Source organism: Pinus tabuliformis, chromosome 5_2, assembly GCF_031772625.1.
Source record: "Pinus tabuliformis cultivar Carrire ecotype Pingquan chromosome 5_2, CPIR1, whole genome shotgun sequence".
Classification (NCBI taxonomy): domain Eukaryota; kingdom Viridiplantae; phylum Streptophyta; class Pinopsida; order Pinales; family Pinaceae; genus Pinus; species Pinus tabuliformis.
The window spans coordinates 200,299,309-200,326,707 of NC_142306.1; positions in this window are offsets into that span (position 1 = coordinate 200,299,309).

The following is a 27,399-nucleotide window of genomic DNA, read 5'->3' on the forward strand; positions in this document are numbered from 1 at the left end:
CTTTCTTCTTTCTCCTTTATCATTTTCTCCATCTCTGCCTCCATCTAACTAATATGTATATTTTTCTCTATGATCAGTTGTTGGTTGTGGAGCTTGACTATCTTCTTTGTTTAGAGCTATCACCACATTGGACCCCAGTTCATAATGTGGCGGCAATGCCGCCCATAATATTTACGCTGCAAGGGGGGTATATGGGGGATGGCTGTGACCTTTAGGAGGGTCCCCCTAGCGAGGGATCAGGGGGAGCGCCCTCGAAGCTAAAATTAGATGTAAATTTTCCTTGTAAAATTTTGTAATTTCGTACTCAATCTCAGTCGTTCATTAGGCAGAGATTTGACAGTATAATTTATGTTTAATTTACAATTTTTTTACCCTCGAAGGCAACCCCTCACTGTTATAGACATTTTTGTGCCTTACAGCATTGAGCATGAAATGTCCATAATCTAAGGGATCCAAAGTCCCTAAACATGTTGTTCCTACCCCTAGAGGAACAAGGCAAACCAACCACAACAATTCACAGAAGTTCTCCACCTGAAAACACTCAAAAACAAGCCAATTCTGGATCATGTCAACTGCTCCACTGAGCATCTGCGCTGAATGTCAACTACTCCACTATCTACCTGCGTTGAATGTCAACTCCAACAAAGGCTACCTACGCTGAGCGTAATTGGACAAGTGGCAGGCTCATTCCTCAATGTGTCAATGCCCAGGAAGCTTCCAAAATGACACTTGCATCAAGGAATTTGACTGGTGATGAGTAAGAGGTTCCAAATCTCCAAGTGGAAGCAAGAACCTCCAAGTGGACTCAAGAACTGAGAGAGGGAGAGGACACTAGTCAGATCTCAAGCTGACTCATCCTCTCTCCAAACATCTATATATGGATCTCACCTCCATGAGATCTGGGGAGGCTGGAATTTTGTTATTGCAAAGAATTGCTGTTGGTTTGGGACTGGAAAAATTGGGTGCTTAATGCTTTGAAGAGAGCTGAAGAAGGAATTCCATTCTGCTGGGAAGGAGATGCTGGATTGGAGCCCTATGGGTTGTATCTCTTCCTGAACCCTGTTACTTATCAATAAAGCTATCTTGGTTTGCTCCTATATGCTGGTGTATTTGTATGATTGCATTAGTGTATTTGATTTACTTCTAATCCTGAATCATTTATGAATATGTATATTTGCCTTTGTGTTGTGTTCTTCTCTTGTCGCAAGTAGCTGTTCTCTTGTCACAGGTAGCTGTTCTCTTGTGATCTCGTGGGAATCAAGTAGTTGTTCTCTTCAGCAAGCGAGGAGGCAAGTAGCTGTGAACACCCAAAGAGAAGAGGATCTAGATCGAGGGACAAATGGAAGACAATGGTAAGTCTATCGATCTCCCCTCTTTTACATTTCATAAAGGAAGAAACCAGTGTAGCTGTATTCGTTTGTTGCTAAGGCACTGTCACACCTTAGGTGGATAGGATCGTCCTGCATAGGCATTTTTCCCCACAACAAATTGGTGACTCCACTGGGGAGAACTTGTTTATTCATTTCTTTTTTGTTTCTGTCATTTGTTTACTTCATAGACTTGACAGCAACAATCGAACTGCATCTTTCCCAGATGCAAAGTAGAAAGTTGTTGCTTTGATCCAGTTGCTGGACTTGTCTATGATCTAAACAATAGATCCACAAATGATTTGATGATCCTTTGTGATAGTCTTTAGTACCCTCTCAAAGCATCCCTCTGTTTATACCTTGCTTTTGTTTCTGATTTGGCCTGAAACAGTTGATTTTTGAGCATTTTGTGACCCAGAACTCAGGGGAAACGAGAGTTTCTCCTTCAGCGCAGGCACTGTGAAGGCAGTCTGCATTTCAACGCAGGTCCTGTGAAGGCTACCTGCGCTGAATGTCAACTCCACAGTGTTGGACTTGCGCTGAACCAGTTTAGCCTTGTGCAGCTGGGGTTCTCTGCTGTCTGTTGCCCTGTTTTGATCTCTGTTTTTTGCAGCCTTTAACCAGCATAGGTACCAGTCTGATAACCTCTTTTCTTTGCTTAGATTCCGCCTCCTTTTGTACAAAAAGACTGTGAATGTTTTTATGTGTTTGTGGCGTCATTTACAGTTTTCCTTTGCATGAGTAAAGTAGTCATCCTGTAGCCTTTGATTCAGATCTGATTGATTCTGATCTTAGAAGAGAGTTCATTGGCTGTTTGTAGATTGATTATAGGTTTACTTTTGCTTATTGGTTTGAATTTGTCTCTTTTGAAGTGTCAAAACAAGTCTTTATTTCAAAAATTGTTAAGTAGTGTAATCTCTTCTCTCTTCTCTGATTTCGAAAAAGTGAACTTGTTTGTAATGATCATTTTAAAAGAAAATTCAAAGTTGTGCAAAAAGCTTTCTTTGTAGGCATTTATACTAAGAAAGTGGAAAACAAACACCTGCATTGTGCATTTTGCATTTGATAGTTTGCATGTTGGATTTAGGGAAAGTGCATTAGAGTGTGCTGATTGCTCTTTGAGAAAAGATAGTGTCTTTCTTTTCCCTTAGTAGCTAGGATTTTCAAAGTTGAAAAGATAATAAAGCTTGCTTATCATCTTAGACTACATTCAGGAATTTGTATCATACATCTTATGGTGAACCTTGAAAGGAAAACTTTAAAAAGATCAACCTAAAATAAACTGAATGAACCTAACAACGCTTTGTAACATAACGCACAACATAGAGGTCTAGGCTAGAGACGTGTTCAGGCGTCGTTAAGCCTAGTGACTGTCGATCTCGAAGAAGGTGGGTGATTCCTCCTGAGGGATGGTAGTGCTAGTACGGATTGTGCTCCCACGTACCATCGCGTATATATTGGGAGACCCCTATAGGCATATATCCTTTATCCTTAGGAAGCCGTGTCGGCCGCCCTACTGATCGCAATGCAGTGAACACAGCATTCACGAAGATCGACCACCCGTACCCTAAAAAGTATTCTGCGGTTTTGCAAAAAGTTTGGCACACCCTCTGCCTAGATCTCCAGAGCAGTTCCTTTTGGCCTTTTTCAGACTCTATAACAGAAAAAGTCCATCCGAGCATTTTTCACTTCGGGCTCGTTAAAACATCGAAGGAGACTAGAGTCATCTTTAGCTTTTTCTCGACTCTTTAAAAGTGAAAAAGCAAGTTGTGTCTAAAGCGTCGTTAACAATTTATTTTAAATGGAACAATCACCCTTTAATCCTGCGTTGATCTTTAGGTTGAAAAGATGGAGCACACCAACTAAGGAGTTCCCTTGGGTGGAAATCCTAGTCCCTTCTCCTCTTGGGGAGATGTTGGTGCGCCCCACATGGCCACGTTGTCGCTTCCAGGACTGACAATTGGCCTACCAGTTTGGCTCTTTTCAACCAATGTCGTTCAGAATACCACCATTCCTGAACAGTCGAGTCAACAGTTAGATCAGACAAGAGTTGCCTCCCAGCCTTCCACTTCATCTTCCTCCCCTCCTTCCTCTTTGCTTGACGGAACTGGTCGAACAAAAAACCGGGTTCCTAAGGAGAAGAAGGAGAAGAAGAAGAAAGAAAAGAAGAAGAAGGAGCCTAAGGCGACTGGGGGCAAACAAGTGTCATCTAACAAAAATCCACACACCGCACTCGTAAGGCCTAAATCGCCATGCGTCATATGCAAGGGAGACCATTTCCATAGAGATTGTCCCTGCATCCCCCGGATACTAAGGGACTGGTCCCCCCGTTTGCACAATTCGGTAACATCGACCTCTGATAGCCATGTCGACTGCTCACCGTCAACTAGTGGGAGTGAAGCCCTAGGACAGAGCGGGAAAGATAAATTTCCCTGTAGACTGTGTGAAGGCAATCACGCCATCCACCGTTGTCCCTTCTTAGACGAGGCAAAAAGAGTTCTGGAAGATCGCCCGATTTTACGAGCGCATCTCCCTCCTGGATATCAAAGACTCCTGCCAAGTCCCTCACTAGTTGAGAACCCGGCTGACCCGCCAAGGTGGTCAGCCGAAGCACCTGTCATTGAAGATGAACCGTCTGGATCCATGCCTGATGAAAGTCAAAAGGTTGATATGGCAGTTGACCCGGTTTTGCCTTCAGAGGCTCCATCTTCGAATGACACCATCACAGAAGAGAATAAAGACGACACCGTCCAGATTCTCTTCATCAGCACTGACTCTGATGATCAAGGGGGCAATGCCACCATTCCTTTATCGCAAGAAGGAAGTTCATCAGATCGCTATCCGGCTGTATATTCGGTCCCACCACCAAGCAACCTAGTTGTGTCCTTTGATTGGAACCAACTAGGCAGACCCCGGTTACCAGGCAGTATACCATTCAGAATTATTTGTCAAATATACAGAATGGTAATGGCTGGCACTATCATTGATGAGGGGGCATCTGTGAGTATCCTTTCCTCTATTGCTTGGAAAGCGCTTGGTTCGCCAGTGCTTTTACCTGAGATGAGAAATCTATCAGGTTTTGATAAAGGAACCAGTCGACCTTTAGGGATCCTCCCCAATGTGCCTATAACATTGAAAGGGAAGACCGTTCAAATGAACGTGATGGTTGTTCAAGGACCCTTGGATTATAACCTACTCCTTGGACAAGACTATATATATTGCATTGGAGCTGTAGTCTCCTCACTATTTAGAGTAATGTGTTTTCCGCATGGAGGAAGAGTGGTCAAGCTCGTGGACCAACTTTCATTTCCCGGATCACGCATCGCAAATAGTCATGAACCATCCCTAAATGGTCTGTTCATGCAAGAAGTGTCTCAGCCCACGGTCCGTCCTCCTAATGAGCGCGAGTAATCCGGGAGGATAGGATCGGAACCCAGGGGGCATGCATCCTGGTCTGCTTCGGCAGGAAAAATTTGGGTATAGGGTAGGTTTCCGCGGGAGAATATGACTAGTCCGTACCCCGTCCGTGGTTGGAAGAGGGGTTGTTCTGGAATAGGATTCTTTTTTCAAAGTTACGTGTTTGGCGCCAGAGTCATTCACCCTTGTCTATTTCGGTAGACATTGCCGAGGAAGTGTTTTGTTTGAAAGAGTAACGAGACAATCTTTGGGTAACCTGAAAGAGGTAAGCCTCTCTTGATTAAAACAAATGTTTTGGCGGAAGAGAAGTAGAGGTAACCTTGAAACTCTATTTTATACCTGGGGGCATGCAAACCTTTCGGAGTGCAAGCAAGGGGCAACTATTTATTTTTTTAAATTTTTAGGACCTCTAACCCTTTAAACTCGTAGGATTAGTCGTTTCCAAACTTGCATAAAGAAAGGATGGGGAGCAAAGCTTAGTGAGATGAAGCTCCATAAAAAATAGAATCTTGATGAGACACTCTTATCATATGACTGGGTAAATCGAGCAGTTTTAGCATAAAGTTCATGCTCGTTAAAAAATAAACGCAAGATCCGAGCAGTTTTAATGCGGTCTTCATGCTCGTTAAAAAATAAATATAAGCAGTGAGCAGAGTTTCCTCCAGTGTTTAAGCTCATTTTTAACTAAAAAATGAACCTATCTCGGTAAATAACCACTGTGATCGTAAATTTATCAGCCATAAAAGCCTTGGTCGTGTTTGCACCTGCCACCTCCACTTTTCATTTGGCCGATCGTTCACCTCCATATGATTGTTTACCCATTTTGAGGAACAGCTACGAAGAGTGATTTCGCCTAGCCATCCTTGTGACACTGCCATGATTGGAAAATTCCAACCTGTACCTGGAATCAGCTGCTATCCCTGTTTATCACTCGTTCCTCAAAAGAGGAGTCTTCTTTAAGCTCTTTTTAACTGACTCGTAAAATATGAAAATATTTCCGAGTTTTGGCCTTCCAGCTCGTTAAAGGACAGGAAGAGCTATCCCTCCTCTAGATTTTAATCTTTTTGGACCTGAGGGATTATTGCACAAAAAGATTGAGCGCTTGTTTTGTTCGGCTCGTTAAAACTATCGAAAACTCATCCCTTCTGTATTGTTTTATACTTTTTCGGACTTAAGGGATTAGATGACGAAAAAGGAATTTTGGAGTTGACTTTATGTATCTTTTCAGACTCTCTAAAAATGAAAAGAACCGAGTTATCCTTGTCGTTAGACTCGTTAAAATTATTAAATAGCGACAAACTTGTCTTTAGACGAGAACGAGTTTCACTATCGCTAGGCTCGTTAAAACATAGCGATGGGCTTGCCCGAAGGGCAGGTTATAGAACAAGCATATGCTATCCTGCTCAAGCTTGACAAAAATAAAGAGGTACTGGTCAGCAATGACTGGGGAAAAATTGGGAGAAAATCGGGAAAACTTTGATGGTAGCAGGTCGCTCTTGAACATGACACTTTTCCTCCGTATCACAATCGGGTTGGGTTGTCTCATTCACCGATCACATCACCATGGTCTCGCCATACCATCCATATTCGGGGTAATGCTACCGATCCATCGCATCAGTGTCGCCATATGTTCAAGAGAAGTCGTTCAGAAAGAGTCAACCGGGTCCCATCCACTGCCATACATTATCCTTCATCCATTCATGACCGCCACCCTGAATCATATGTCACAGATCGTTTTCACCTCCATTAAAATCATTAGCTCCGTTCCGTGTCACTGATGTGGGTTTCATCAAGGCCCTCCTTTGACGGATCGCTTCTTGTCGACATCAGCTCATTATCCAAGAAGTTGATCTAGGAACAACCCCTTCAGTACTTTGAAGCTTGCATGCCTCAATGGCAAGTTTCTCACTTCCGGCGACAGGTATATATCAATGACCTTCGACCTGAAGATTTTGCGTGGTGTTCGACACCAAGTCCTTTATTCACACCACGTGAATTGTACTGCAGTACCTTGAGGGTCATTATCATTATCGGTGATTCCTCTCGCACTTGTTAACGGTTTACATCATTGACCGGTAATCAAGTGATGTCTTTCCATGTTTGACTTCAGCGCAATTCTCACATGGATCGACTTGTACTTAGAGTGAAGACCGAACGAGCTTGAAGACCCCGGATCTAGTTTCATCCATTCGGGCTGCGATATATATTCAGGAAAGATAAAGACATTTGACATGTACATCATTGCAGCAGATGATCATCCTACTCAAAGGATGATAATTTCGCCAGAATTATCAGTCTACCATCAGACGATCGTCTGTTCTATGTACAAAAATGAATTTATAAAGCTGAGCATGGGAATGCCCGCCTCAGCTAGATCATGAAAGCAGTATGAATCATAATGTATTGTATTGTATCTTATTACAGGTCTCCTCCCAGCAGATGGATGAACTTCAGACCCTCCTGGATAAAGCATTTCACCCGATAAACGGCCTCATACTTTAGGGGGCAACTGTTATAGACATTTTTGTGCCTTACAGCATTGAGCATGAAATGTCCATAATCTAAGGGATCCAAAGTCCCTAAACATGTTGTCCCTACCCCTAGAGGAACAAGGCAAACCAACCACAGCAATTCACAGAAGTTCTCCACCTGAAAACACTCAAAAACAAGCCAATTCTGGATCATGTCAACTGCTCCACTGTCTACATGCGTTGAATGTCAACTCCAACAAAGTCTACCTGCGCTGAGCGTAATTGGACAAGTGGCAGGCTCATTCCTCAATGTGTCAATGCCCAGGAAGCTTCCAAAATGACACTTGCATCAAGGAATTCGACTGGTGATGAGTAAGAGGTTCCAAATCTCCAAGTGGAAGCAAGAACCTCCAAGTGGACTCAAGAACTGAGAGAGGGAGAGGACACTAGTCAGATCTCAAGCTGACTCATCCTCTCTCCAAACATCTATATATGGATCTCACCTCCATGAGATCTGGGGAGGCTGGAATTTTGTTATTGCAAAGAATTGCTGTTGGTTTGGGACTGGAAACATTGGGTGCTTAATGCTTTGAAGGGAGCTGAAGAAGGAATTCCATTCTGCTGGGAAGGAGATGCTGGATTGGAGCCCTATGGGTTGTATCTCTTCCTGAACCCTGTTACTTATCAACAAAGCTATCTTGGTTTGCTCCTATATGCTGGTGTATTTGTATGATTGCATTAGTGTATTTGATTTACTTCTAATCCTGAATCATTTATGAATATGTATATTTGCCTTTGTGTTGTGTTCTTCTCTTATCGCAAGTAGTTGTTATCTTGTCACATTTAGCTTTTCTCTTGTGATCTCGTGGGAATCAAGTAGCTGTTCTCTTGAGCAAGCGAGGAGGCAAGTAGCTGTGAACACCCAAAGAGAAGAGGAACTAGATCGAGGGACAAACGGAAGACAACGGTAAGTCTATCGATCTCCCCTCTTTTACATTTCATAAAGGAAGAAACCAGTGTAGCTGTATTCGTTTGTTGCTAAGGCACTGTCACACCTTAGGTGGATAGGATCGTCCTGCATAGGCATTTTTCCCCACAACACTCACTATATATGAGGAAATTGTATTGCATCTATGTATATTGGTATTCTAAGCAAGAAAGAGAGAGGATATTCAGGAGAGAGAAGAGGGAATTACGACAGATTTGTTGTAGGTTGTATCTCTTCAGTTTGCTAGATAATATAAAAGGAAGGACTGGCTGTTTCTCCATGGACATAGCCCAAATTGGGTGAACCACGTATATCTACATCTCTCTTGTTTTATGTGTTTTCTGTGTTTGTATTTCTACAATATATTTTATGTGTTTCGTTGCTCTGTAATATATAATTTTCTAACATTAGCTTCATCATGTCTGCTTTCTGTGCTTCACTTTCTTCAATGACCTTGGTCAATGGATCCTTTGTGGCTAGCATCTTGAGTTGTTTTCTCAAGGCTGCAATGTTTAGATTCTTATTTTTAATAATCTCCTCAACAACATTGACATCTTTAGGGTCATACCCTATATTTAGTACCAAGTCTTCCAAAGACTTCATCCTGTTATCCTTGGCTAATGAGGACACTCTCTCAATTTTCAGCTGAGGTTGAACATTAGTAAATGAAACTTGCATAGTACATAGTAGTGTTAGTCAATGTGGAATATATCATTTCATCAGTTTTCTTGTGCATCTCTATTTGATCAATGGGATGAATGTCTTTTGTGTTGAACTCAAAGGTAGTACTCTTGTAGTATGTTGGTAATTTTGGCTATGGAACTTGGGCCTCAAGGAAAGTGATCTGCATTTTTCCATGCTCTCTGTCAAAGACTGACAAAAACCTACTCTGTGAGATGGAAGTATACTTCCAAAACTGATTATAAGTACTGTTTTTTAGAATCTCATTTATGAGCTTAATCTCCCTATACCTGTCAAAAACTATATTCTCTTTTTCTGTTTGGAAATTATGTGGCTTTAGCTCAGTTTCATTCTGACCTTGTGAGGATGAAGGTCTAGTCGGAGATGTTGTGAATTTTATAGTTGCAGGTGGTGAATCTATGATTATGATGGCAACTTGTTCTTTTGTTTCTTTGTCTATATCTACTCTAGGAATCAACTTTGTCCTCTTCCTGTAGCTAATCCTAAACTATTTGGCTTCACTTCCCGTGGTCGAGGATGATCCTTCCTCCCTTTGTCTTGTGCTTGATTTTTCCTGAGGAGTGGGAGTTTGCAAACTAGAAGTGGAAAAGAGTTCTTCTTCAGCTTCCTGCAAAGTGTTTTCTTTCCATTCTAGCTGATTTACATACTGCTCTATTTTAGGCCTTAAAGTATGAATGTGAGGAGTGCTTTTATTCTCCACTCTAAGCTTGGAAATAATTCCACAAGGGTCATAAGACCAAGTAAAGATAAAATTGAACTTCATTTCTTTAAGCATTGTATCTTCTTCTTCCCCTGTTGTCCTTGTGTTACATACAAATGGGCTCACTCGTGTCTTTATTTTGAACTGTGATTTCTCCTTAGCCACTACAAAATCGATGTCATCTAAATTCAACATTTGTCTAATATACTCCAGGGAAAAAATCCTTACGGGGAGGTATTTGGGGAGTTTTTATGGTGCCAATTCACAACCATACACCCTGATCTTTGTATAATTTTGGTATAAATACCAATCCCTAGTCTTTTCCTGATCTGTTGGGTGAAAAGTTCTCTTGATTTCTTCATTGATCCTAGGTTGAATTGCACTGTTAAGGAAGTTCATGGCAGGACGAACAAAATATTCAATGAATTGCTTATAAGAAAACTCATGTTGTTCTTTCATGACCAATGAGGTCCAAAAGATCACTGGCTGCTGATTTCCTGCATCATCAAGCTTTTACATTGCAAAATTGAATTTGTCTACCTAACAGTAGAGGAACATATAAATCAAAATTATGATGTAATTAAACACATGTTATGTGGGAAACTTTATGAATTTTTCATGAATAGTGTCAGCCAAGAATTGAGTGAAATTAAACACAATGGAAGGCTTTCTCTCTATGGAAAATATGGAGAGGAATCCTAAAATGGGTTCATCTACCCACTGATCTGAATAATAACCTAAAATATAGGAAATCATGGATATAATTTATCTAGCTTGATTAGGGAAGATGGAAGAAGGATATGGAGGATTCTTTTTGGGTAACTGGGAATTCTTAGGTAAGAAGATTTCAAAGATTTTAGCTCTAGTAGCGAAATCTAGCATCTAATAAAGCTGGGTGAGGGTCCTGTAATCCTTGTCGGCCAGAGGGGTATGATCTAAGTCTACAGAAGGGGGAATCAAAGGATTAACAAGCTTGTCTTGGGTTTTTCTCTTCGAAGGCATGAATGTAAGAATCTGAAAAACACGCGGAATTGAGCGAAAGACAAGTAGAAATTAATTAGAGGAGTTTATCAAGCAACAATTTGGATGATGAACTATCAGGTGAAAGAAACAGGGAAATGTCAAGAAAAATTATTGTCTGGTCGCAGAATAACTCTAAGAGTGATCATTATGCAAAGCTATTGGTTTATAGAGAAACAGGAGTGAAAAGGGAGGAGAGCGATAGATTTAGAAGCTTTTAAATGCTGCAGCGAACGTTCCGTTGAAAATGGTGCGAGACCATTAGGTCTAAACGGTTACCCGGGAATTACAAATTTAATGCAGAATGATTGTTTGTTAGGAAATCATTTAATTGGCTTAACGGTTATGTGATGTGGCAGGAGGAGAGTGGCAGAGGAATCATGGTGGGACACGGTAGAGTGGGCGAGGGAAAGGTGTTTTTCGGAGGGGGTAGAAAGCGTATGTGGTTTTGGTGGGGGGGGGGTGCAAAATCGCAAGAGGGTGACACATAGGGGATGGGACCTAACGGGAGAAACAACTTCTTGAATCGAGGCTTCTGTGATCCATATTGTTTATGAGAGAATTTTTCGGCGTAAATCACATGATATTTCATTTGTCGACGCGTTTCGAACCAACCAGTGTGGTTCATCGTCAGGACAAGTTGAAGAATTAGATCTAGATTTCATGTTAAATAGTCAGAGCAAAACATCCAACTGCTATAATTTTTGGCTAGGCAACGACTATATTCACTAACTAACGGCTACATTAGACTAGGAAATGGCTAGTTGGATAGGACCTAAGGAAAAGAGGGAAAAACTATATTTTAAATAGAGTTAAGGATTTCAATAATTATTAAATTAATAGTTAGTTATACTATTCTTAAACTAAAAGTAAATGGGAACTATGAATTTACATAAAAGGTATTAAATACTCTATATTTTTTTAATATTTTTTTCTTTTTTATTTTTATTTTTTATTTTTTTATTATAAATATAAGTATAAATATAAATGTTAAAATAAATTAATTTAAGTGTTATATAGTAAGAATAAATATTTAATAATCTAAATTTTAAATATATTAATTGTTTATTTAATTGTTAAAATGTTTAATTATTTTAATAATAAACCAATAAAAACATATTCTCATAGAACGATTTCAATATTAAAGAAATTATTTTCCTTATATTAATTAAGTTAAATTATTAGTATATAGCATGAACTAAATGCTATTAAAATCTTTATATAAACCAATAAAAACATATTCTCGTAGAACGATTACAATATTAAAGAAATTATTTTCCTTATATTATTAGTATATAGCATATTTATATAAACAACCCATCAGAAAACAAAGGCAAAAGAGAGAGGGGATAACAAGGGGAAACTAACTTATAAGAAAAATAGAACAAGCCATAAAAAGAGGGAGGGGAGGAAGTGAAGAACGACTAGGAAGTGAGGGCTGGGATCCAGCAACTATTGATCTTCTAGTTGTCTTCTCGAATGAGATTTCTCGACCTTTTTTCAATCTCAAGGGCTTCCCTAAATTTATGATGATAGAACTGCGAAACTTTAGCAATAACACTGTCCTCCTCGATACAAACATGATGTTTGGTTTTCTCCACATGCTCTGCTAAAGCGGAAGACTTGGTTCTCCTATGTTTAAGGGAGAAAAAACTTTTCAGACCCCCTTCCCGGGTGATAAAGGAAGGATGTAGAGGGGGGGTCAAATGATGATGAGGGTTGTGGATGAGGAGCAGGAGTGGATCTCGAGGCTTCAAAACTATTGTACTTTAACCATAATATGACAAACAAGCTTTGTCACCATGTGCCTTTTACATTTTTCCTATCGGACTTAGGATAAAGGTTAATAATAAAACATATGAAAATACTTTATTCCCTTGTGCCCATTTCTCCTATTTACCTTATCATTTAAAAGTTAGGATAAAAATTACATATGCATATATTCGCAAAATCATCTAATTTACCTATCCATAACTAAAGTAGCATTTTTTTTGTTTTCTAAAGGGTGCACTTAGACTGGCAAACCCACTTTATTTTCTTTTGTACAGAATAAAAAACTATCTAACCTATCCCTTATTTATCCTATTGATTCAGATTAAATAATTGAATCTATGTCATTTTCTATCTAACCACTGATTTACCCATATTAAACTATTGGGCAAATCTTTATTCGCTAACCTGATTTACAGAAATTGAAAGGAGTTTAATCATGATTACACTGTATGACTAAACCAAAAGGTAGTGATTGTGGCATTTTCAACAAGCTGCACACAACCTTTATTTTTCAATGATGAAAAAAAACTCACTATCAGTAGTGCCATTTATACTTGCAACACTTCCAGTAATATTCCTTTTCTTTCTTTCGTTCTTTTGGTTGGGTTCAATCTCTTCTTCTTTTTCAATATTCTTGTATTTTCTCTTTTTTTTCTATTTATTTGGAAATCGTTGGTAGATTGAAAAGTATTTACAAAATAAGATTCCTGAGATACAATACTGAATTACCTTGAGATCCTATAAATTATAGGACCCTAAAAGTTGGCAACGAAGCGATGCTTGTGTTCCTGCTTGACTCAGTCAAGGTACTGTCCAGGCTTGCTGGTAGCAGAGCAACACCAGAGAGGAAACTAAAACTATAATGATAATATGACTTGTGCACCAATATACCCCTCATACCCAATTGAAACAACTGTGTTAACTTAGCTTGGAATGTGTGTCAACTGACCAAGGGCTTGGAAGATGCTACATCTTACAATCAAGCAAGTGTGGAAACCAAGACAAATAGAGAACTGAAGAATACTTCTGGAGGTGTTAGACTTGCTTTTCATGAAAAAGGTGTATTCAGAGAGCTGTAGCTCTGCCAGTGTGTCTCCAAGTGTTGTAATGGGTACAAACATCCTCCAAAATTTTTCCTTAGCTTCGTTTTGGAGCCTCCCTAGCAACCATCCTTAGCAGCATGCCTGGCACGATCAAACATATTTTAGTTGTTTCTCGGTGACTTGCCAACCTATGCATGTCAGTTTGCTTCACTCCCATCACAAGTTGTCTTTCCAAACTTAGACCATGTGCTAGCCAAGTAGCTCCCCCAGAAAATTGTGCAATTTTGGAGGGAAACCATCCTTCCATCCATAAATTATGCAAATTAGCTGGCCAGCCTACTAAACTCAAGAATTACGCAAATAAGTCTATTAAGCTTCCCTCAGAAAATTACACAATTCTAGAGAACTAGCCTTCCCTCCAGAAATTGCGCAAATAAGCTTAGCAGCCTGCTGGGCTCCAGAATTGCGCAGAGCAGTAAGGTAGTCTTCCTCCATAAATTTGTGTAATTTGACCTAACATTATTGCTCAGCCCAGAAATTACGTAATTCTAGGAGGTAGTCACCTGCTGACCCCAGAAATTGTGCAATCAGCTTAGCCTAGGAACTGCACAAATTTTCATCTCAAGCTTGCAGACTAATGCATGTGCCTTCAGGTTGACTGGTTCACTCTGGGACTAAGCAAAAATTATTTGCATGCATGGACTGCTTTTCCCAAGGCAACATGCAAAGGCATCCCTAGATTTATGGATTTATTTTTAATAGTTGGAGGTTACATGCAATGCTCATTTTAGAAGCCTCCCGCCAAGTGTTACTTTTCCTAGATTTGTGGTAAGCATGTCATAACCTTGATTTAATCAAAACTTATGAACCAGATTTTGCGCTCATTCCTCACTTCAATCTTGTAGCTTTCACATCCCACATCGCATCTAGGAGTTGTTGACACATTCATCTCAGTTTTTTCGGGGTAAGCCTGATTTTCATGTCTTGCACTGTGTTTATGTTGCTTTTTGTGTTTTGGATTGTGTGAGTGTCTTCTTCTTGATTTCAATGAGCACTTGTTGTCGTTTCGATGTATGTTATCTTGTAGAAGCAATGTTTCAGTTTTCATTCGCATCTCACTGCTGTCGCAATGTTGTTTTCCCACCGACGGTCACTGTTGCAGCAGCTTGCTTCACATGCATGCATGTTTTCTTGTTTTCTAAATCCTATAGTTTTTTTTTTCATGCATGATCATTCACTCTTATTTACACTGATTGTCACCATGCATTTAGAATTCTCATGTTTTCAGTCACTCGTCGGTAGGCCTGGGATACCTTAGCCTAGACCTTGCCTTGCCTGACTATCATTGCACAATTTTGGAAGTGAAGGATCTACCTTCCCTCCAGAAATTGCATAAATCTGGCCTAGCACTACCCTCCAGGCTTGCATTGTGCAATTTTGGGAGGCAGTGCTTTGTTGGCCCCATAAATTGTGCAATTCAGTTTGTTGGTTTTCATGTCACTGTTGACTGAAATTGCGCATTGTGCAGTTTCAGTCGTGAGCAGGCCAGGATGGACTGTGCATTGTGCAGTTCTAGTAGTCAGTCAGCCTCTTGACAAACTAGAATATGCCTTACATAGTTTTGGAAGTCAATCTCCTAGCCTCTCATTGAAAATTGTGCAATCTTCACAAAAAGTCACACAGGTATGTTGCATGTCAGTCCTCCAGTTTGTTTTGGTTTTTGACTGAAGATTGCATGTCATGAGTGTTGCTATGTATCCAAGTATCACAAGTGTTCATATGCCTCTCAACAACATAGGTACAATGGCTTCCAGGAGAGCACAGTCGATGGCACCGTTCAGAGCACAATTGGGGATGCAGTCAATCGAGTGTCTATGAACTTGCATATGTATGAAGACATCAAGTTTTTCATGGAGAAGGATATCAAGATGAAATAGAAGTAGTGTCACAGCAAGAAACACCATCAAAAGTAGCAGAAGGTAGCACACCTACATGTGACAAATGTAAGAGGAGGGTTGTTGACAGTGCAGAGGCGGAACAAAGTTGAAAGCTCAAGCAGATCCACCTGTGATGAAAGCAGCTTTGGATATTGAGTCTATGAGGCAACAATGCAATAAGAGGATTGTGCGAAGGCAAAGAGAGAAATAGAGAAGGTGTTGCAGGTGATGAAGAGGAAACTCAAAGAAGAATAGGGGTTGCATAGACAAAAAAATGAGTTGCAGCGAGAACAGGGACAACAAGAGGTGCAACATACATGGACTGATTAAACTACGCCCATACAGGTTTTGGATCCACCCAGCAGCTGGCATGTAGTAGACAGGCTAAGCAGTGATAACAATCGCATGCAAAGGTATTTAGGAGAATTGATGTCATTATGTGCATGCATGCGATCCAACCCATTTGGCACACTCATCGAGGCAAAGACAAGAAGCAAGTCTGACGGGAGCTGAACGTGTATTTCAACAAGTTGATGTGCATGGTAAAAAACATAAACTTGGAGATCATCACAGACACTATGCATCAATATGTTTCTATTCCAGCTATACTCAAGGCGATGATGTGCATGTTATCAAACGAGTTGGATAAAGGAGCCATATCAGTGTACCCAGATGCAATGGAGGCAAGAGTTCACTTTCAGCAAGATGTCACCATTGAGTGTATGGACACCATCATGGATGACCAAGCTTGGAATCAGTTCACCACTGTCGATCATTGCAAGGATGTCAAAGAGTTGGTCTTACCAAACCTCCCCGAGTGTTAATGATGTCTTGCATGGCTTGCTCAAGCCTATTTTGTCTCACATGGGTACATCTGTAGATTTTACGTAACATTTTGTCAAGTGGAAGTTCAAATGTCAATAGTTGAATGTAACAATGATAGAGTAGTTGAAGAGTCATGAGGGTAGGTGAACAGTCACAAAGGTGAATGTCAAGGGCCACCCCACTCGTTGCTATTTATAGCACCTCATAACTCATTGTAGAGGCTTTTGGTCAATCAAGCTTCCGATAGGAGTATCTTAGAGAAATCTTGGAGAGTATTGTAATGAGCCTTGGCTTCTACACAGTTTAGAGATAGTACATCTCTTTGGAGGAGAAGGCGGAAGTGACTCTAACGTTCTGCTATCAGGACTAGTGGTCGGTTGTGGTTGTACTGTATGATTGGAAGAGCCAACACGTTTCATGCATATGTCGTTATTGTAATTCAACTATATTGTTTACTCTAAATGATATATGTATATGTTTTCTTACACATGTGTGTATAGACTCTTTCTGTATATGTATGTATGAATCTTACTAAAATGTGTTGTTGGTTTAACCATCACTTTAGATTGTCAGCATACTTTCCTTCTAGTTTGTGATGCATCCTTGCTTGTGTGTTCCCTTTTTAACCATGTGCTTTCACAGGTTTCCAAGGGGCACACTCACCTCACTCTCTATGTGATAGAACCATTCATACACCATCCTTGGATTGTTGCATATGTCAAACCCTTGCTACCAACATGGACATTTTACTTCCCTCTGCGCGCAATCGCGGTCAAGGCAATACCATACGACCCACTGTTGGGAGTCCTACACCAAATGGTTTCAGGTCTAGTTGGGACTTCTTACTGGGGAGATCCCCAGACATGTTGGGGGTCCAACAACATCAACACAAGGGAATTTTGTCTCTAAAGAGAAGACTGATGAATGAATGAGTGGTGACTTAGAATTCCTAGAAGCCTTAGAAGGAAAATCAAGCTCTAAATACACTTAAACCAAATCAAGAAGCAATTGTAATCATAAAAACACGTCAAGAAAGACAAGGACACTAAAATCACATGGGTAAGCCACTGACAGAAGGAAAAATACTGAAAAAAAAAAGAAGACAAACCTTAGTTTTCTTTAACCTCTAAAATCACCGCACCTATTAAAAGAAAAGCAACGATCATCACTACTGTAATCAACATATCTATGATGTCATCATGACTATCAGGGATAAAACCATGATGGTCAATAAAGATAAACAAAAAAGGAAAAATCTTCAAGAGAAACACAAATCAAGAACCTTCAATAAATTACCAGAAAGTGAAAATAGTTAAAGATAGGCAAACAACTTTGAGAATGGACGATTGGTCAAACTCATCACAAAAACAAGGTGAATGATTGAATGGAAAGGATCATAGGCTCCCCAGTGGAGTCACCATTTCGTTGTCTAGGTAAATCCTCTGCTCAGATAGAGACAATCCCTCTATCCCAATGAGTGGGTCTAGCAACCAAAGTGACAATCTACTAGACACTTTCCTATGTTGCAAATGAAAAGAGAGACGAAGAAGATGACCTACCTCATTCTGATGCTATCTCAATCTCCTTTGCTGAAGAGCTTGAATCACTTGCATCATGGGCTTGCTCCTGCTACTCTCAGCATTTATGCACCTGCACAAGAGATCTAGACACAACAAGGCATGCAAATACAAATAGCATATTCAAAATCAACCTACTTAACTAATCAAGGAATGTTAAGCTAAATGATACATGAGCATATACATTTAGGGAAAATGAACGATAAATTGCATATTAATAGAAAATAAAGGGAAGCATACAACCAAGCCTTGATGGTGATAGGCTCTCCTTGAATGAATATCCAAGTCCAAGCTAAGCTCTCCAAGCACTCATTGTCCAAGCCAAATGAGTATCATATAAGCAAAATCTTAGCATAAGGGTGTAAATATATATAGACAAACCATTTGGGAATGGAATAGGATGAATATATAGGCTAGGAAAGGGACTTAAGACCTCTCTAAAGATAAGATTAGATCCTCATCTCAAAGAGGTAGCCCATAGGGATAAGACCAAGAGGCCAAGTTGGGAGAATTCAACCTCATCTATGCCAACCAACCTCCAGCTCGTCGCTTTGGAAGCTTCTAGATCACGAAGCTTTTGATCCTCTGTGGGGAAATTGCCTTTTTGGGATCATCATGGGTATACAAATGAATAGATTGATCCCATCATGGGTCAAGTCCAGTGCAACATGTGATCATTTTTGCTTTTATTCTCATAAGCGTGATGATTCTCAAACTAGGATTTTAAAGCTATTTCTTTCAGGGAAAGCTCAAGGCATTTTCCAATCAATGTCTTAGGAAGGATCTGAGCCACATATATGACTGAGTACATTGCATAATGGTAGGAGGTGTGATAAAATGTTGTGTAACACAAGTGACTGTCCATCGTCCCCTCATCAAATAGCTTCGACACCACAGGGAGATGTGGGAGAACATGCACACACATCTATCAACTATCACCTCCTCCCAGCATCACTTCTCTCAATTTTCGCATAGATTTGGTTACAAAGCCAATGGGTTATCACATGCATTTTTTACTGCAACCTCCTTCTTTGTATTTTTTTGATCCTCTGGATTGTATTGTCTTATGTTCTTCCATTCCGGTCTCTACACTTGTAGGGAACAAGGATCAAGCCATCGACAGAGTTGGTGTTGCACAACCAACCTGTGCTTTCATTCATAATAAGTATGACTAGGAACCTGAACATCAACCTACGACGAAGGATGATCTCCTGTTGTCCGTGCCTCCTTCACTTTTTACTGACCTGTTCGGTGATTATGCTATCTCTGATTTTCCTTGTGTAAATCCACCAATGGATGCACTTATTGTTGATTATTCACAGAACACACTAAATGTTAGTCCATCACTTGACAGAGAAGAGGACAAATTCTTCATTGAAAATCCAATTTATTTTTCATCTACGTTTTCTACAAACGTAGAGAGTGAACATTATTTCTTCTCATCTACCCCTCTGCTTGATTTATCAAGTCATGAGGATGCCGATGAAATCATTGATTTTTCTAATCGTAGTTGTCATGATATCTTTACTCCCATATTCGATCATGATGATGATTCTATCACTATTGATTTTTCAAAGCCACCTATTTATGATGATCTATCTATCGATGAAGTCGAAACCCCACAGACTCTCGAGGCACTTCAGACAGAGCTGATGGTTATGTCAGGCCCTCGCTGTCTTGAGGTTGGTTTCACTTCTGGTTAGGAAATTTTTGAAACACTCAAGGCTCCTCATCACTCATTTTTATGCATTGAAGCTCAATCCCACACATAGATTTCACTTCCTCCACTCGAACTACAAGATCCCATCGCTCATGGATTGGAGGAATATTACATAGCAAGCACACACGCACGACACAAGTTGTCTTTGTTTTTCTCGTTTGCTTACATGTCACAATCAAGAGAATGTGTATACTTAACATATGCATGCAGTTTCACACAACACCATGGTAAGTCCATGGATTGCATGTCATGCGCTTATACTCATCTATGTTCTGTGAATTCATTTAGACTCGTAGTGAGTTTGTCTTCTTTGTTATATCTTTCATGTTTGTTGGTTTACGCAACAACCATGTACGCGAACCATGCCTTCACCAACATGGGTCGACCAATGCACTAGTGGCTGTAATGGAAATATCACTTCACATGAGCAGGCCCATGCAACGTTAGCTTAGGAGTAGGAGTACTGTTTTCTTTTGTCTTGTTTTCTTGCATGCATGTTTTCTTCTTGCCTTGTGTGATTGTTGGCTTGCTTGCTTATTTTCTTACCCACTTTTCTTTCACATTTTGCTTCTGACCTTTACTAGTTTCCCAAGAAATGGTGTGCGACTCTTGAAACAAGAAAGGGTAAAGTCCAAGAGGACTTGTGTAATTACAAATACTTGGTTATTTGTCATCTTATCTCCGTATGTAGAACTTGTTATCTTCAGTCCATGATACACAAATGGAGAATACGTATTGTTTGAAGCTGTTATCACAAAATCTGACCCTGATAGGTTATTGATCAAGTAGACTCTGAGTAACTTTTTCAAACCAATCTTTCGGTTGAGGCTTAGCCTCCTTAGCCTGAGAGGGCTATCTGAAGGGTTAATGATATTGATTAAAGATATGGATAGATGGCTAACTCTATGGTGTATGATTTTATATGTTTATAGGTTGAAAGATGGAGACTTGCTACCATTGGGCTATGGAGTCAGTGACAGAGATAAAGATAACAAATATCTCTTCTTATAAAATTGAGGCTTGTATATACTTCAATGAAAGAGTAACATATTCGGGAAAGTCTCAATAACTTGAAGTTCATAGAAGTTAGAGCATGTGGGCATGAATTATAAGTAATGATACATCAAGGTATTGAAAAGGAAAGTATTAAAAGTGATTCATCAAAGTTTAATACTTAAAGGAAGTCAGAGCATGAATAACCATGAATTCTGAGTAATAAGTATTAAAACATTGAAGAAAAACATCCAAAGATAGGACCCAACAACTCAATTCACCATAGTTTAACACTTAAAGGAAGTCAGAGCATGTTTCTCCATGAATTTTGAGTAATAAGAATTAATACTATGGAAGTAAAACAGGTCAAAGATAAAAGATAAAGCTCACTGAAGTACACTAAGAATTTCAAATTGAGAAAAGTTAAACCGCCTCTGTATATATCAGTCCCTTCACGGCATTTACAAAAGTAGTCCTTTCCTATAACATTTTCCAACCCTAAGGAATTTGATCTCATGCTTCATATATAGTTTTTACAACCTTGGATTATATGATCCATCCTTAGGAGAATTTGAATTTCTAAAATTGACACTTATCTAATCATAGAATGAACTTCTTAATTACAAACTGACAGCTAACTGTCTTTTAGGAGTCCTAATACAAATAGGAGTGAAACTCCTAAAAGATGTTTCAAAAACCTTATCTATGACTTAAATACATTCTTTGAAAGTTTTTAATCCATGTCTTTGACCTTTATGATGTCTCCAGCATTGTTACAAACCTTGCTGATTCATGGCCTAACTGTCATAAAAACAAGGAGACAAAGTTTCTCCTTTTTAGCCCTTAATCCTTTATGCTTATCTTCGAGCAGTTTTGCTGGGATTGATGATTGTTTCATATATGTGACATGTGTTAGAAATCCATTAGAACTTCATTTTCCCCCTGTGCAAAAAGAGAACCCCGAACAATTGGAGAAGAAGATGAAACATGAATGCGCTATGAAAATAGCCTGTTTTCATAGTGCAACTTTTATATCATTGTAAAACACTTCTTTGACCATTATTTCTTCTAATTTTAAATCTGAATCTTCATTTGTGATCTTAATATTTCCATCAGCAACACCAAAATTTGAAAACCAGCAGCCTTTACCTCACAAATACATGCATAAAATGCCCAAAATTCACCTTCAGCAGTTTCATAGCTCACTACAAAACTACTGTGTATGCTCCCTTTAACACAGTTTTCATAAATTTATAGTTTGAAGATATTTAACATTCTTCAAGGATTGGTTTCAACATAAAAAAGCATGACAACTTGACCTTTAAAAGTGCTTTTCCTCAAAATTTGGTCTTCACCTTAATGAAAGACTGACCTATAAATTTATCATTTTCTGCACTGTTTTTATCTGAAAAATAGGTATTGAGATAGAGCTTATACCTTTTGATCCCTGATAGATGCTACAAAACTGGAAGAGCCTTTTTTATATAAGAATAGTTTTAAGAAAAACCTCTCTCATTTTTTTGAAAACCAGCTTCAGTTGTCCGGAATCTGCATTATAAAATCATGTATAAAACAAGAAAAATTCTGAATTATGAAAATAGGTCTCAAAGGAAACTTCGAATCTCCAAATTGGTAGCACTTGGGAGAAATTTGAAAGAGTTTTTTTTTCCTTGTTATGTTATTAGAAAAAGACTCCTTCATATTTTTGAAACTCATCTTCATTTGCCTGAAAATTCCTTTTGAAGCTAACAGCTCAAAACAGTCCAAGAAACACACAAATCCCCTTGCATCTCCTGGTAGAAATACATGTAACCTATCTGGATGAAAGCTTGTGTGAAGCTGAGGTCATCCATGATCAGTTAAATCTCTATAGACTCCTATCCAAACACATAGCCTTCTTTTTATGCTTTCATCTTCATGGCAATTTCCCTTTATAACCCAAACTGCCGTCTTAAAAATATGATAGTTGTAAAGAACTATTTGGACAACAAGTTTTTTTTCACAAAGTTAACTTTTCAAAGGTGATAGTTGACTGACACATGAAAAGGTTGAAAATTAAATTAAAAAGGGGAGCTTGGGTAATTTTTTGAAGAATGATATTCGAATGTGGAGAGAAAGGTGACAAAATGAGGGAATGGAATGACTTCTAAATGGAAAATGTGACCCATTTGACCACAAAGTGAACCTAAAGGACTTTATTTGGAAATGAAAGATCACATTTTAAGACTTAAAACCCTATCACTTACCCTTTTATCAAGACTAAATGACTTTTAGACCTCCTTGAAATCATGACCAAAAGCAGAGTTGACACAATGATGTTTTGAGAATTTTTGGGTGATAACAGTGGCTCCACTAGGGATAGTGTGCCCCAATGGTAGACTAAGAACCGGTAGCTCCAGTGCTACTATCCATCTTTTAGAATAAAACTATGAAATTCTACCCAATCTGCTCCCCAAGCTTTAATGATTTCTGCAAGAGGGACCCAAACTGCACCTACTAAAAAATGCTCAGTCAACCTACCCTGAGCTTATTTGCACATTCCTACCTACCCTATCAACTGCAATTTCCACTTTAGGTCAGGCAACATGATATTTCCAATAAAGCCAATCAATTGTCTTTTCTATTATTTGAGGCTCTTGATTGCATTCAACCTCAAAATAACCATGATAGTGAGATGACCAAATCAACTTATAATGTATCTGATCTTCATAATGCAAATGAAAATGAAATACTGGTGTGCAAAGCTTTGCCATGTATTCAGTTATAGGGTCAAAGAGGACATGGTTAGTTTGATGATCATCATAACATTCTATATCTTCAGACAATTGATTCTCAGCCACACAAGATTACTTTGATATGCTATCCAACTACTTTTCTGAATGATTCCCACAAATAATGTAATTTTCCTCATTATTATGATCATTCTTTGATGTAAGCTGCTACAAAGTATGACATAAAAAATCAACCTTTTCCTCTGCCTGAGGGTTATAAAAGCTATCTTCCAGTATTTCTTCTTGGTGTTTGCAATGATTTTCATACTCTTTATGATCAAAAGACTGGCAAGTTTGCTGCATATTTACATTAATCTCAGAGGATGTAACATGGTTTTCATAGGTAAACCCCTGTTATTTTCATGTTGCATTTTATGGGATGTTATCCTTTCTTCTTGGTGTTGAAATGTATTTTTATGAATAGCCTCTAAAATTTCTTCATCCATGAATTCATCATCATCATAACAATCCTCCAAATATTGAATAAAACTTACAGAATGTTTACAACAATCTTTGACCAACAATAAACGAGCGATGACCAAGAATACATCATGGAAATTAGCAAGAGAATATAATGAACCATTTTCCAAGCCTTTATACCAAGACCATGCTTTTCCTTCTAAAGTGGTCATAAACATCTTCATGAGACAATCTTTAGGGAACTGAACCTTAAGACTGTGTAAATGCATATGGAACCTAACCAAATGAAGAGCAGCATTGTCTTTCTTTTCATCTTTGAATATTGGAAGATCATCTAACCATTCAACCTTTGGCATAGGATTTGGAAAACCAGGGATATGAGACCGATTCATTGGGGCATACCTGGAATTCATTCTTGCAATGGCTCTCATCTTGAAACTTCATCAAGCTACTAATCTTCTAACAATGGAGTCACCTTCCAATTTGTTATTTGATGTGTGGAGTCACCAAGGTAGATGCAGCCTCGAACAACTTCCTAAGCTCCTGCTACCTTCAGAAGTTAGGCTTCTTGATTTTGGGAACACGTAATCTTCAGGCTTCTAGTAGATGCATCAAAATGTTATCACAAAATCTGACCTTGATAGGTTGTTGATCAAGTAGACTCTGAGTAACTCTTTCAAACCAATCTTTCGGCTGAGGCTTAGCCTCCTCAGCTTGAGACGACTCTCTCAAGGGTTAATGATATTGATTAAATATATATATAGATGGCTAACTCTATGGTTTGTGATTTTATATGTTTATAGGTTGAAAGATGGAGACTTTCTACCATTGGGCTATGGATTCACTGACAGAGATAAAGATAACAAATAGCTCTTCTTATAAAACTGAGGCTTGTATATACTTCAATGAAAGAGTAACACATTCAGGAAAGTCTCAATAACTTGAAGTTCATAGAAGTCAGAGCATGTGGGCATGAATTCTGAGTAATGATACATCAAGGTATTGAAAAGGAAAGTATTAAAAGTGATTCATCAAAGTTTAATACTTAAAAGAAATCAGAGCATGAATAACCATGAATTCTGAGTAATAAGTATTAAAACATTGAAGAAAAACATCCAAAGATAGGACCCAAGAACTCAATTCACCATAGTTTAACACTTAAAGGAAGTCATAACATGTTCCTCCATGAATTTTGAGTAATAAGCATTAAGAATATGGAAGTAAAACATATCAATTATAAAAGATAAAGCTCACTGAAGTACACTAAGAATCTCATATTCAGAAAAGCTAAACTGCTTCTGTATATATCAGCCCCTTCATAACATTTACAAAAGTAGTCCTTTTCTATAACATTTTCCAACCCTGAGGAATTCAATCTCATGATTCATATAGATTTTTTACAACCCTGGATTCTATGATCCATCCTTAGGAGAATTCAAATTTCTAAAATTAACACTTATCTACTCATAAAACAAACTTCTTAATTACAAACTGACAACTAACTGTCTTTTACGAGTCGTAATACAAATAGGAGTGGGACTCCTAAAACGTGTTTCAACAACCTTATCTATGACTTAGATACATTATTTGACAGCTGCTAATCCATTTCTGCAACCTTTATGATGTCTCCAGCATTGTTACAAACCCTGTTGATTCGTGACCTAACTGTCCTAAAAACAAGGAGACAGAGTTCCTCCTTTTTAGCCCTTAATCCTTTATGCTTATCTTCGAGCAATTTTGCTGGCATTGATGATTGTTTCATATATGTGACATGTATTAGAAATCCATTAGAGCTTCAGCTTTCCACCTGTGCAAAAGGATAACCTCGAACAAATGGAGAAGAAGATGAAACATGACTCCACTACGAAAATAGCTTGTTTTCGTAGTGCAACTATTATATCACTGTAAAACAATTCATTGACCATTCTTTCTTATGCTTTTCAATCTAAGTCTTCATTTGTTATCTTAATATTTCCATCAGCAACACCAAAATTTGAAAACCACTAGCCTTTACCTCCCAAATACATGCATAAAATGCCCAAAATTCACCTTCAGCAGTTTCGTAGCGCGCTATGAAACTACAGTGTATGCTCCCTTTAACACAGTTTTCAGAAATTTATAGTTTGAAGATATTGAAAATTATTAAAGGATTGGTGTCAACATCAAAAATCATAAGAACTTAACCTTTAAAGGTGTTTTTCCTCAAAATTTGGTCTTCACCTTAATGAAAGACTGACCTATAAATTTATCATTTTCTGCAATGTTTTTATCTAAAAATTAGGTGTTGAGCCAGATATATATCTTTTCATATCTGATATCTTTTACAAAAATGGAGGAGATTTTTGTAGATAAGAATTTTTATAATAAAAACCTCTCTCATTTTTTTGAAAACCAGCTTCAGTTGTCCAGAATTTGCATTATAAAATCATGTATAAAACATGAAAATTTCTGAATTGTGAAAATAGGTCTCAAAGGAAACTTTGAGTCTCCAAATTGGTAGCACCTGGGAGAAATTTTAAAGAGGTTTTGTTTCTTTTTATGTTCTTAGAAAAACCTCCATATTTTTGAAAATCATCTTCATTTGCCTAAAAATTCCTTTTGAAACCAACAACTCAAAACAGTCCAAGAAACACACAAATCCCCTTACAGCTCTTGGTATAAATACATGTAACCTATCTGGAGGAAAGCTTGTGTGAATCTAAGGTTGTCCATTATAAATTAAAGCTCTATAGGCTCCTATACAAACACATAGACTTCTTTTTATGCTTTCATCTTCATGGAAATTTCCCTTTATAACCCAAATTGCCCTCTTAAAAATATGACAGCTGTAAAGAAATATTTGGACAACAAGCTATTTGTCACAAAGTTAAATTTTCAAAGGTGACAACTGAATGATACATGCAAAGGTTGAAATGTAAATGACATAGAGGAGCTTGGGTAACTTGTTAAAGGAATGATATTCTGATGTGGAGAGAAAGGTGACAAAATGAGGGAATGGAATGACTTCTAAATGGAAAATGTGACTTATTTGACCATGAAGTGAACCTAAAGGAATTTATTTAGAAATGAAAGATAACATTTTAAGACTTAAAACCCTATCACTTACCCTTTTATCAAGACTAAATGACTTTTAGACCTCCTTGAAATTATGACCAAAAGCAGAGTTCACACAATGATGTTTTGAGAATTTTTGGGTGATAACAGAAGTGAACCTTGATGAAAACACAACGCTTGGGCACTAACTAGTATCACCTACTCTAGTTGGTTGTTTTGGGTTAACCCTTGTTAGCTCAGTCAAGTAGAGTAAGGTGAGGGGGAAAACCTTAACAAGTATGTCAGAGGTATACACAATATACTTCTCTGATGGAACAACCTCTTCTCCTCTCAATAAGTCAGGATCCCTCTTCGGCCTCTAAAATGAATAAGTGATATGCACAGTTATGAAAAATGAAAATATGAAAAATTTTGAAAAAAATGAAAATGAATAAATTTAAATAAGAGAAAGGCTTCCTATGCAGAGAGGTGATACAAGTAACTCCATCGGGGTACTGAGCAGGCTTGCTAGCAGCAGAGCGATGCTTTTGTTCTCGCATGACTTTGTTGGGGTACTATCGAGGCCTACTAGTAGTGGAGAAACACTAGAGATGAAACTTAAACTTTGACTATCATATTGAT